Genomic DNA, 12,274 nt, shown 5'->3' with positions numbered 1-12,274 from the left:
ATTGCAATTAAGATCCCACCAATATTTCATACAAAACAAAAATTACTCAATCGACCGATATTTTTTTTTAAATCCAATACTCAAAACAGAATCTTTTCTTTTTGCCATCTTCTGATAACCCGTGGATCCATTCATTTTCCTTTCTCTACTGGTAATAGAATCACTTTAAAAATGAAATACCTCTTTTCTATACTATTCAGTGAACCTTCACAATTTCAAGTATTCATTTTTAAATTCGAAGATTTTCTTTTGTTATCGTACACATGTATTTTGAAACTCATTTTTTTTTAATTTTTATTTTAACTCCACATTTTAAGCACAATTTATCACCTCCAGCGTATTTATAACTTCTTAATTTGTAGACTGATTTCGTGACAAATCTTATTATTATTATTATTTTTATAGTCAAATCTTATTATTATTATTTCGTACTTTATTCTTTAAAATCTATTTTTTCTAAAATCCTCATGCGTTCACAGTTTTCAATAAAAAAACTGATAAATATTATTTATTGCAAACTCAATGGTTTTATTTTTTTTGGTTATATCATAAATCTTGATAAACATGTCAGACTTGAATTTCATAATCAAACATCGTACTCACACGTTTAGCACTGACTTTAGATTCAATTACTGAAGTTAACTTTCAGAAATCCACACTGATATATCCTCCCACATTTTTTCTATTGATCATTATTTTAATTTACCAAGCAATTCTTTGAATCAAAATTCCGCTTATTAATTGGAAATAAGATTCCAACCTTCATATTTATAACCAGTTTCCAATCTCTGATTCCAAACTGCATGCAGCTATACATTTTGATTTCAGATTTGCTGCTAAATTCTCAATTCCCTCCAAAGATTCTGATCCAAACGTCAGTGTTATTTTCCAAATGCATTTCTCATAATTGATTTCCAGACTCAGAATTTGAATATTTTGTATTCAGAACTCTAAAAGATACACGAGATATTACATTTTACAAACTTGGACTTACAGTTTATCCTCATCGATGCTTGGAATTAATACCAAATTCCTCTTGGTTGTTCGTTCATAATTAAAATTTTTACACGACTATCTTGATTGTTTTCTTTTTGGTGTTTATTTATTCATTCGTTATATGCTAATTTTTTATGATTTCAATTCATTCAATATTCGACATAAAAATGAGATGATTAGATTTATGTTTACCAAATAATCAAAATTCGTCGAATTTTGGTTCCTCAGTCACTATCTAAGCTCATCTTTTGTTTCCAGAGGTCATCGGGAGTATCCGCTCTACCCTAAATCCAACGTCTGTGGGTACATTCAATTTTTAAGGACAATATTACTTCGACCTAGTATCCGCTGAAGAAATTCATGCTCATACTTTTTCAATTTTTACCAAATCTGTAAGGAAAACATTTCATTCTTCATCCAACGGCTTAAAGCAAACTCATTATTAATATCCCCCACGCTAGAGCTATTCTATAATTTAGCCGGTATCCGCCGGAAACTTTTCAATTCTTAGTCAGTATCCGCTGACTAGAATCTCGCTCTGTTCTCAATAAATCCGGTTCCCGCCGGAAAGATTTCAATTTTAGTCAGTATCCGCTGACCAGAATATCACTCTGTTCTCAATCAATCCGGTATCCGCCGGAGATTGAAATTTCTAGTCAGTATCCGCTGACTAGAATATTGCTCTGTTCTCAATCAATCCGGTATCCGCCGGAGAGATTTATATTCATAGTTGGTATCCGCCAACTACACTGCCGTGATCTGGCAATCTGACGTATGCGCCAGCGAGTAAATTTTTCAGTACGGAGCTTTTTGCAAAAACGTTTTTTTATTGAGCCCCCCAGCAAATTTCAATAATCAACTCTGTACACTATGAGTTTAAACGATGACAAAACATGGCCAAATACATAATTTTTAGAAAAAGGTTTATTAACGGAAGTTATGTTACCAACGTCATTTTGTTGTGGAAACAGCTATTATTTTTCACTGTTTCCAAGACCAAATGACGTACATCCATCGTAGTATGCAACAAACCATTTCCAGATATTTTTTTTCACAATCAGTCAAATATTCGTGGCTCGTGGAGCTGTATCTGAACCTAAAAAAAAATAGAGTTTATAGCTGAGTACGGTAGCATGAGCGAGAGTGAGCCTGAGGATAATCCGGTAATAGAACAGGTGCCTGGACTAACGAAGCGTATTCTTCAATAGGTTATCCAACTTCCGCGAATGGAACGTTTCAAGGACGTAATATTTTCAAAGCAAATCGTTGCTCTTAATGAGACTTTCGAGCCTCTTGGAGGGGGAAAGAACGGAGCAGTCAACGCTGTTCTATGGAATGAAACCATAAGCGGCAGGAAAGCAATGGATTTGGCGAGTGTTTTCACGAAACAACTGATGTCGATTGCTTCTTCAAGTCGAGTTTTGTATTAGCTAGACAATTGTTCTAGCCAAAACAAAAACTGGAATTTGATTATTCATATAATATTGTTAGTAAACTCACCGCTCATCAAAACTGATAAGGTCACCTTCAAATATTTGGAAACAGGACAAACCTTTATGTTGGCTGTTGCATTCCATGCGACGGTCGAGCGAAGCATGAAGAAATATCAGTCAGGGGAACTCTACACGTTCTCGGACTTTGTTGAGTGTGTAAAGCAGTCTAATGTTGAAATGGAACCATTTTTAACCGTAATGAGCTGCAGCGACTTCTTTTAACCCAGCATTCAGATGAAACAATCTGTTCTGAGCAAACTGAAACCTCGCCCGAAACTGTGCGACGTGAAACAGGTCCGATTCACGCGAAGATGTTTCGATTTCAGTCACAAGACACGTTTTGGAGGAGAATTCTGGAAAGTTAAACTATTTACTCAATCGCAGTTGAAGGAAGTACAAAAGCCAACATTCAGTCTTCAATCAACTCTCCTATTCAATCGCTTGGATAGAGGTATCGAAAAGTCATGAAAGAAACATATTATTAAGAAACTCTGTACTTTGATGCCGGAAGACAAACGACATTAATTAGAAGATCTTGAAGTCAACGATAACATTGATAAATTCTGAATATGGATAATATCATTCCTGTCAACAATAAATAAATTAGAAATAAATCGATTATATCATTCTTCCTCTATAATTAACGTAAACCTTATGAAATTAAATCAAAAAATCTAATAATCCAACCAGCTTGTCAATATTTTCACATATTATCTTATCATCAGGTTAGATAGATGAAGTCCTATTGTGTTTGTTTCTTGCAAAAAGAAAGTGAAACACAAGGACTTAATTAAGACCCAAACCCACCTCCTTCCACCCTTCCCAACCTTCTCGTTAATAGGCAAAGCCATTGACACCTTTTGAAATTAATAATAAGTTTACAAGTATAATGGTATAAAAGTTTTGTCCCTCATTTCTATTTGTTCTGAAGCTGCCACTAGTAATATAATAGTAATTTTAATTCGTCGAATTACAGAATTAAACAAAGACAGTCTTTTATTATGGTACTCACATTCACTGTTACTTTGAGACGTAATCAAAGCGTTGCAAACATATTTTTTATTAAACTTACGTCACTTTGAGTGGAAATGGCGCATACGTCATTTTGTTTTCATAATGTTATGATGGTATTTTTTAACATTTCTTAACATTTTTTAATGTATTTAGTTGAGTTTGGTATCTTCTATCGTTCAAATGCAAAAAACACAAATCGGTAATGTTGGCGCATACGTCAGTTTGCCAGATTACGGCAGTACAGACTCTAGTCAGTATCCGCTGACTAGAATATAGCTCTATTCTGGATCAATCCGGTATCCGCCGGAGAGATGTATATTCATAGTTGGTATCCGCCAACTATAGACTCACAATTTTTTTCAAAATTTGCCCAAAACTTTCCTAATTGATGATCGGTTTCCACCGACTGCACAATTCGTCCGGTTTCCGCCGGAAAACTCAAATTAACATCCGCTGGCTTCATAAAGCCGGTATCCGCTTCAAAGAGAACTAATTTAACCACCCGCCATTTTCGACGCCAAGTTTTCCCAGACACAAATCGCAATTCTTTCGGCGTGTAAACACTTCGTTTTCTTCGCGTTTTCTTAAAAAATTTCGGCCATATAGAAACTCACTAATTTACACTAATTTGTCACGGTCGCCAAATGTGGAATTTGCTCCTAATCCGTCGTCGATTCGGGAACCAATTCTATCTGCTTGACCCGTAAGTGACTTCCGTCCGAAGCAACGCCATCACGAGATTGATGATTGACTGACGACGCTCGTTCGTCGATCAACGGCCGGTCGCAGAGGAGAGGAAACTTTGATGACGTCGGCGACAGGAGAGAGAAAATCATGTTGATGTAGAGAGACGTCAGTGCTGGCGAGGCAAGGTTGCCAATTTGCTAGATAGTACATTATGTCAATAAATTAACACTTAATTATCAATATCCCACAGCTATGTCGTCGTCTGGCTGTGTACCGTCAGACGGGCGTCAACATGGACGAATTCAAAGATGATTTTTCCTTGTGTCATTTTCTTGTTGGTTAACATTTTCCCAATCTTAAACTGACTAGTTTTAATCTTAAACTAGCAAAAATGACATACAGTACGAAAGAAATAAAGCTTTCCCTCAGTATGTACACCAAACTCAACACAATTTTTTTTTAGAAAACACCGGGTAACGAATAAATTTACCTAAAAGGCTAAAATCTCGGTAAATAAAACATTTCAAAACACTTCTGGAATAGATTTCTGGAAGTTGTTTTAAAATGTTACAGAATAAATTTAAAACATGATCAAAGCTGCTCCAGTTCTCGGTAGTTTTAATTGCTACTTATGCACTCATTTTGTCACCCGTCGATTGCTTCAAACTACAAGTTGGTCGCTAGGAAATGTTTAAATTCCTATTGCGTCCAGGCAATAACGCTTAGTTTAAAGGCAAACTTGCTTCTAAAATGACGATTCTCAAAATTTTAACTATTTTAGTGACCATCGCGATGAAGAGTTCTTATTCTATCACCTTATTTCCACTTCTCAACTCAACTCAACAGACAAACTCACCGAAGTTTTGTATCATCTTTACAGCGACTCACAGCCAACAATCGGAACACCCAGTTTTACGTGAATTCATTTCAGCCGGATATCCAATGAATATAGTAGCATCTGAAAGTTTTCAAAACTCGCCGGAACCTTGTGACTTTTTGTTGGTAGCCGTGGACGCTGATTCTTTGAATAAGACCAATATTTTTCTACATCAATTCTACTTGTCTGAGGCTTGGAATCGATACGGATATTTCCTCTTTCTGTATAATGGAAAAGAGGTTCCAACTTTTCTACTAGCGTGGGCTCGTTTTACCGTCACATATTACGGAATCGCTCACTGGTTGTTGATAATTTTCGATAACGATTCTAACAGCTACACCTATTACAGCTTCGACGTTTTGTTGGGAACACAAGTATTGAGTACCGACATGGATCCGGTTGTTCGGAAGCTTCAACGGGATCACCTCAAAGATGTTCAAGGATATCCGATCAAAACGGCTGCGTTTCAGTGGTTTCTGATCATGCACATCAGTGATGGTAATCTTAAAGGATATTACCCAAGATTTATGAATGTATTTGCCCACCACGTTAATGGTACGATTCGATGGCTGAAAATCGACCATCGAGATGCGATTAAGGCTGATGAGTTAACAGAGAAATATAATCTCGATATTTTCCCCATTTACGGACGCCGCAGTAGAAGTCTGGAAAGATATATCGATCATCATTTTTGGTATTCATGTTTGATAGTACCGGAGAGAAGACGTATTCCGATATTTGAACACCTTTTGGACTCTTTTTCGAGTCATTTGTGGATATTTTTGATGGGTTTGGTGCTTCTTATTGCAGTATTCAACAGATTATTTCGTAGCTCATTGCCAAGAAATTTATTATTATTAACATTATTCGGGACAGCGATTGAAGGTCATAAAATGAAGAGAATTGAACGGTTCTCGTTGTTCAGTCTCATACTTTTATTTTTTCTCTTAACCGAATCTTACCTGGCAAAGTTGACAAGTTTCATGTTCAGTAGTGTTTATGAACCACGGCTGAAAACAATTCAAGACTTCAGGGATTCGAATATCCCGATATGCATGCGTCATGATGATTCCGCCTCGGAAGTCTTAATTAAAAGGCTATTCACGAATTTCACCAATGAAATAATTTTGGTCAACGTTAAACAGCCGTGGTACGAAATGAACAGTTGTGCATGGGTTTTAGATTTTTATCTAGGGCATTATTTTGAGAACAGTCTACAGAACGTTGACCCTAATGGGTATCGTAGGTTCGGAAAGTTTGAGTTTGGAATTCAATTTCAATTCCTGCTTTCGAAGGAGCTTCTTCTGTCAACGATTGTTCCTGTTTCGACATCGTTTAAGTGAGGCTGGCATTCTCGATCACTGGAGAAAGGTGATGGTTGAGATAGAAACACTAGAACCAATAGTAATCCGCCAGTTGGCCTTCGATGATCTGTTCTCATTTTGGTACATACTATGTTACGGATATGCTGCTAGTTTCGTTGTATTGCTATGTGAGGTATTATTGTTACAGTGTAGTAAAGTGACAAAAATGCTCCAGCTTAAATTTGAATAGCTTGTTATTGTCGAAATATGAATGAACAGGTTCTTAGAAGGTTGATATTGATTTGGTTTTTGCGCACCTTCGATATATCGTTTGAAATTGAAGCTCTCATAGCATATTGGTCCCCATGGTGAGATTATTGTAAGAGAAAGGTGTAGTGTATCATTAAAATAAAACTATTGCGATTAAACAAATCTGATAAGCAAACATTTGGTATAATTTTATTTTTTGGTTCAACTCAATCCTTCTCTCGATGACCTATTTATTCCATTTAACCCTTCACTAAGTTGTTTTCCACACTACGTTGAAATTGAAACTTAGTTGCACAGTTTTTTATGAAGATTTAAAGAAAAATGGCCATCGATGCACTTACCTTGCGATTTCTTTCTTTTGACTGTGGAAGTGGAGCAAACACTATGAGTTTTCTTAACTATAAGAAAGGTTTGCAAACTGATCTACAACCTTTTATTAGGGATTCACACTGTAGAGTATAAGGCAAAGAAAGATAATTAAAAGAAAATTTATGAAAATATAAATTGCAAATTTGGCACGGTGCAACAGTCAGGTAAAAGTAAATGCAGAAGTGTTGGTAAGATCTGCAGAACGGTAGGTAGAAACTGTATATACACACACGTCTTCGCTTTCGGGTTTCGTTTATGTGAGAACGAGAGAGAAAAAAAACGATGATGAATTCCGCACGAGCGAAAAAGAGAAAAATGTAGCTTAACGAAGTCGGAAAGGCTCCATCATCCAGTCAGTTTAGAAACGAATTTTGACACAGAAGGCTGTGCAGCTAAACACGGAAAACGTCCAGTCACGACACACACTACGAGGTAAGTTATTATTATTTATTACAAATCAACGGAACACATATTGGTCCAAATGATGACTTAAAATTAATATAAAAAGAGTACTAAGTCTAATTACAGGGTTCTCAATACACTTAAAACTTTAGTACGGAAAACATCTCTCGAAACGTCGAAATCGATACTAATATGAATAGCTACAAAACGAATCATAATTAAATTGCAAATGTGTTCACTTATATACAATTCCTCCTCCATATTTTAGCGACTTGTCCTTCCGGAATCAAAAATTGATGAAGTCTGAAAAACAAGCAAATATTTGTCATTTTGTTGTTAAATTTATAGCAAAACGGTCCACTTACCACCAAATTCCGAGCACTTTATTTTTTTCAAAACCTTAAGTTTACTTCCGAAAATAACGAAGTTCAAAATCTGACCCCTCGATAGCTGATTTTCAAGCGATAGTAAATAATTGCTGAAAATTTTCCAGCAAAACAGAACAAATGCTACAAAAGTCAGCAAATCGAATTATGTTAGCTGGTTTCCAGCAATATTTTTTTTTTTGCTGAAAATCAAACGAACATCTTAGTATGTACACATTAAGATTGGAATTATTCTCGGGATAATGACTCTTCGAGATACAGGGTTAAATTTCACGAAGTTCGAATGGAAACCCACCCGAATCTCGTGACGGCTCCTCACTCCTGAAATCTAGAATAAATTTTCTACGAGCCCACAGGAGCTCGAACGAATCTTCCATGTTCAGGACAGCATTTTCCCGAATCAAGTTTTTTTGTCAATTTTTTCTCTCTGTCTGTCGACAAGGTGTTTGTTTTTCTCTCTTTTTCACCAGTGCACAGTGGTCCAGGACGGAACTTTACCGTGACAAAATTAATTACAAAGATACTTTAAGAGAAAGATAAATGGTGTCTTCAGCCAAAACGCTATTCAAACCACGCGCTTTAATAATCTTAAATAAAATATTATGCCGTGTCATTTTTGCCTGTTTTACACATAAAAACTTTTTCCAGTGAACAGATAGAGCCAAACTTCCTTGTAAAAAGTTGTAGCCAACGGTTTTTCAGGCACTTCACCGAAGACACCACATACATATGACGTTTCGTGAGCGAGTTATGATTTTTTTTAAATGTCGAAAAAAAAACAGTATTCTAGGCTCTATCGTTTGTGAATGAATTCATACAATAAAAATGTCTTCTAAGAATTTGTATGAATTAAAAATTCACAAAATTTTCTCTCAAAGCGCGAAGGCGTTCGATAGTTATAAGTAGAGTGTCCATGCCGAAAATTCCCGGTCGGGAAATCCCGGGATTTAAAAAAAAATCGGGAATACTCGTTTGCCGGGAATCCAGTTTTCACTCCCGGAAATTCCCGACACGTATTATTTTTTGTACGTCCTGATTTTTAAATTATTTCAAATTTTAGTGAGTTTAAGATTAATCTATAAATATATAGGTTTTGTTAATGTATTCTTAAATAAAAAAGCTTTTTGACAATGTGTTGATCCCTCTAGTGTACATTTTGCAGTGTTGTAGAGCAAATTCTAGATATTTGAATTTCATCAAACAAAAACTGCAATTTTTCCCCTGGAGTTGATGACTTCACAGGAAAGTGCCTCGTTTAAAACAATTTTCGAATGGATACCCACTCGAATCTTGGGACGCTTCATGTCTCCTGAAATCCGAAGTAGGCGTTGCCTCGATGGCAGAGCACGCGTTTTTTTTCTTTGTTTGTGAAAATTTTAACAATTTTTCAATTTAAAAAGTGAAATTTTTGGAAAGTTTTGAGAAAATAAACTGATAACAGATGGCCCGCGGAATTTCGCAACCGGATATAGTCCATCAGAATTGAAGGCATTTTACAGTTGTTTTTTTTTCGAGCCCATTTACAAGAGCGTAGAACACGAATAAATGCTCTGTAGTATTTCCGGAGGTTTCTTTGCCAAAAAAATGATGTGTATTGGCATGTGCTGTGTGTTGCAAAACTTTTGAGTCGCTGGTTCGAAGTTGTTTTAAACGTTGAAGTTACTATTCGTATTAAGTAGGAGTGATCGTGAGCTCCCAGGAGAGCGGTCGTTTTTTCCCAACGCCCTTGCTCTGTAGAACCGTTGAACGGGCGCGTCCGAAATCGGTTGGAAAAGTAAAGGAGTTTGAAAATTTATCATTATGATATTGTTGAATTGGAAAAAGTGAAATTGACGTATTTCGCTTGGCGAAGGTGCGCGATATTTCAAATTACGAAAAAAAAACCAGCAGTTTGAACTACAGTGGCAATGTTGTGGAAGTTGCAGGGGAAGGGAAATAGTTGATGGTGAAAAAATGGACAACATTGGCTGTAAAATCTGGAAGCTAGAGGCGCAGAAATGGAAAAGGATTGCTTCGATTAATTTTTTTAGATTTGTCGGGAAAGGTTACGAAAATTTCTTTTTGTTTAATTTTAAGTTTAACCTTCTTCATTGTGGGACTGAAGCTGTGTTCATTTTTTTCATTCTGTACCATTGACACAGATTGGTGTTCTAGTAAGAAGGATAGAGCATTTGTTTTTCAATTTGGCACTTTCTAGGATATATTGACAGTTTTACACGAACACCACCTTAGCAGGAGGCCTCAGCCCTAACCTCAAACTATGGGAGAACAGAATCAATTTTTGAGAAGGGCGCACGATAAACGCGATTTAGCGGTACTTATAGAGTTGTTTTTGACATTTCTTACGCACACTTGCTGAGCGTGTACAGATGAGACGGGACAATTAACCTCAAAAACTCTCGGTACAAAAAACGAACAGCCGGTCGACACACATGATCGTTTTTGAGGTTAATTGTCCCAAAACTGAAAAGGCTTGGAAAAACAACCAGCATATTATCACGAACACTACCAGCGGCAAATAGGACTATATCGACAAATTCACCCTGTGGAAAAGCGACACACAGATGCTCATGTTTTGATTTTTTTGGGTGTTCAGGGCTGCCAAGTGCATTGATATTTGGAAAATGATTATATTTTTTTAATTGCATTTTTATTGAAAAACGTTTTCATGAGTACTGAGAATTTGCAACTTTCCCGTAGATTTCTATCAGAATATGAAAATAAACGAAACATTTATCTGAAATGAATAACAACTGTCTGTATCGCACACTCAAACGATGTAGCGAATTAGGTAGATATATTTGAAATAGTCAGAGCATGCAGGCTATTATTTTCATAGTCAACATAGACGTGGCTTTCATCAATTTACTCTTTTATTGTAACAGTGAATGATTTTGCATTCGTTTAGAAGTTAGAAACAGCTCTTCTTAATTTACCGAGCAGTACATGAACATATATTTCAGTTTCCGATGTTTAAAATTCACCTTGAAAATTCATTAGCGAATGATTGCTTATCTTAATTTATTTAGAGACGCCCCGTAATGAATTCAAACGTTTAGTTGTTGATTGTTAAAAAATTTAATCAATTCAGAAATATTATAATTAGTTTAAAACAAACAAATACTGATTTTAGTAACGCACCTAGCATCACTGGTGAAGCCGTCAGCTCATCAAAGTTTGAGGTTATGGCTGAGGCCAATTTTTCGCCAATACTACCCAGACTCTGCCATAAATTGTAGAACGAATTATTCACAGCGTAAAGTACCGTTATTTGACAAAATTTGTGTTTTAAATCTTCAAAGTGTATCTGTCAATCCAGTAATGTTTCTGTATTTGTGTTGTTCATTTATATAATATACACGCAAGATGAACCAAACTTGTGTATAACAAATAAATGTTCATCTGGTTCACTTTTATTTTTTAGTGTGAGTGAAGCCTCTGAACGTTTGGCATGTGCTCGCTTATAGAGAATTACCTTCAAGCTGGGGTAACTGCAGTCTAGCAGCAGCAAACATAGACCGCCCAGAATCAGCCGATATTGCAGTTCATCAGAGCCAGAGGCGAATCTACTAAGCAAAATAAATCTGAAATCTTAACAATTCAACATAATACATAAATTCATGCTAAAATTTTCATATTGTTTAAAAGACAATGATCAACTAAAGTAAATTTCATTTCAATTTTCGAAGTAAAACGAAAACAAAATACCAGCTGTAATAAATTTTTGACAGCTTGATGTTTTTTGTTGACACTGCCGATTTCACGCACACCTTCAAAGGAGAGTGCAAAACTCGATTCATGCTCGTTTTCAGCGTGGATGGTGCAAAACTTTCGGGTGGTGAAAACGAATACGGTATTAATCGGCCATTGTGTATCAAATTCGAAAAACGGTCTACGACAATCTGATTTCGTCGGTAGTGGATGCGCTCAAATACCTAATTTCCTTGTCGCAAAACGATGGTCTCTCGCGCTGTGGCTTCAAAGCTAAAAATAGTACAAAGTACAAAATCGAGCTGAGCGGGTTGCTCCAGGACGTGGTCAATCAACTGAAGGCACACAAGAGGTAATTTTTATCTACTCAATAGAAGACAACAAGAACAGCATAAAGTTTACAATTTTCTTTTCTTTGGCAGCTTAGACCTTTAAATATTGAAGACGGTAGTTCCAAAAATGGCCGGAGAGGTGACAGCCGAACAGATTGGTGCAATGTGCGGTGGAGAATTGCTTAGGGGAAAGGTGAGTCATTTTCAAAATTAAAACAATTAACAGATCATTGAATCAATTGGTTTATTTCAGGCGGGATATTTCAGTCAGGTCCGCAACACTAAAAAGCCATCGCAATGACTGGAAAATGTTTTGGCCCTTGGCAATTCACTATCTTTCGGTGGCCCTTTGTTGATCGCTTAACAGAAGCACTGCGTCATCTACCGAGAAACATGCTTCCAGTCATTTGAAACTGGTGGGCAAACTTTACGA

The 12,274-nt window shown here is 36.3% G+C and overlaps 2 protein-coding genes across 12 annotated transcripts in view; one reads left to right on the top strand and one right to left on the bottom strand.

Moving 5' to 3' along the window:
• The window catches only part of LOC129744513 (alpha-1,6-mannosyl-glycoprotein 2-beta-N-acetylglucosaminyltransferase), a 519,113-nt gene that overhangs the window by 335,433 nt on the left and 171,406 nt on the right, over nucleotides 1-12,274 (bottom strand). The gene's annotated exons all lie outside the window — the stretch shown is intronic.
• Nucleotides 1-12,274, top strand: part of LOC129744429 (chloride channel protein 2-like) — a 230,955-nt gene that overhangs the window by 82,811 nt on the left and 135,870 nt on the right. Inside the window, exon 1 of one of the 2 annotated variants that reach the window (XM_055737027.1) lies at nucleotides 7,280-7,442. The exons of the other annotated variant lie outside the window; for it this stretch is intronic. The gene's annotated coding sequence lies outside the window, so the exon portion shown is untranslated. Of the gene's footprint in view, nucleotides 1-7,279; nucleotides 7,443-12,274 lie in introns of those variants that run through there. 2 annotated transcript variants of the gene reach the window in all.

Source organism: Uranotaenia lowii, chromosome 1 (assembly GCF_029784155.1).
Source record: "Uranotaenia lowii strain MFRU-FL chromosome 1, ASM2978415v1, whole genome shotgun sequence".
NCBI classification, from domain to species: domain Eukaryota; kingdom Metazoa; phylum Arthropoda; class Insecta; order Diptera; family Culicidae; genus Uranotaenia; species Uranotaenia lowii.
The sequence above is the reverse complement of the archived record's forward strand: the minus strand, read 5'-3'. Positions and strand labels throughout refer to the sequence as shown.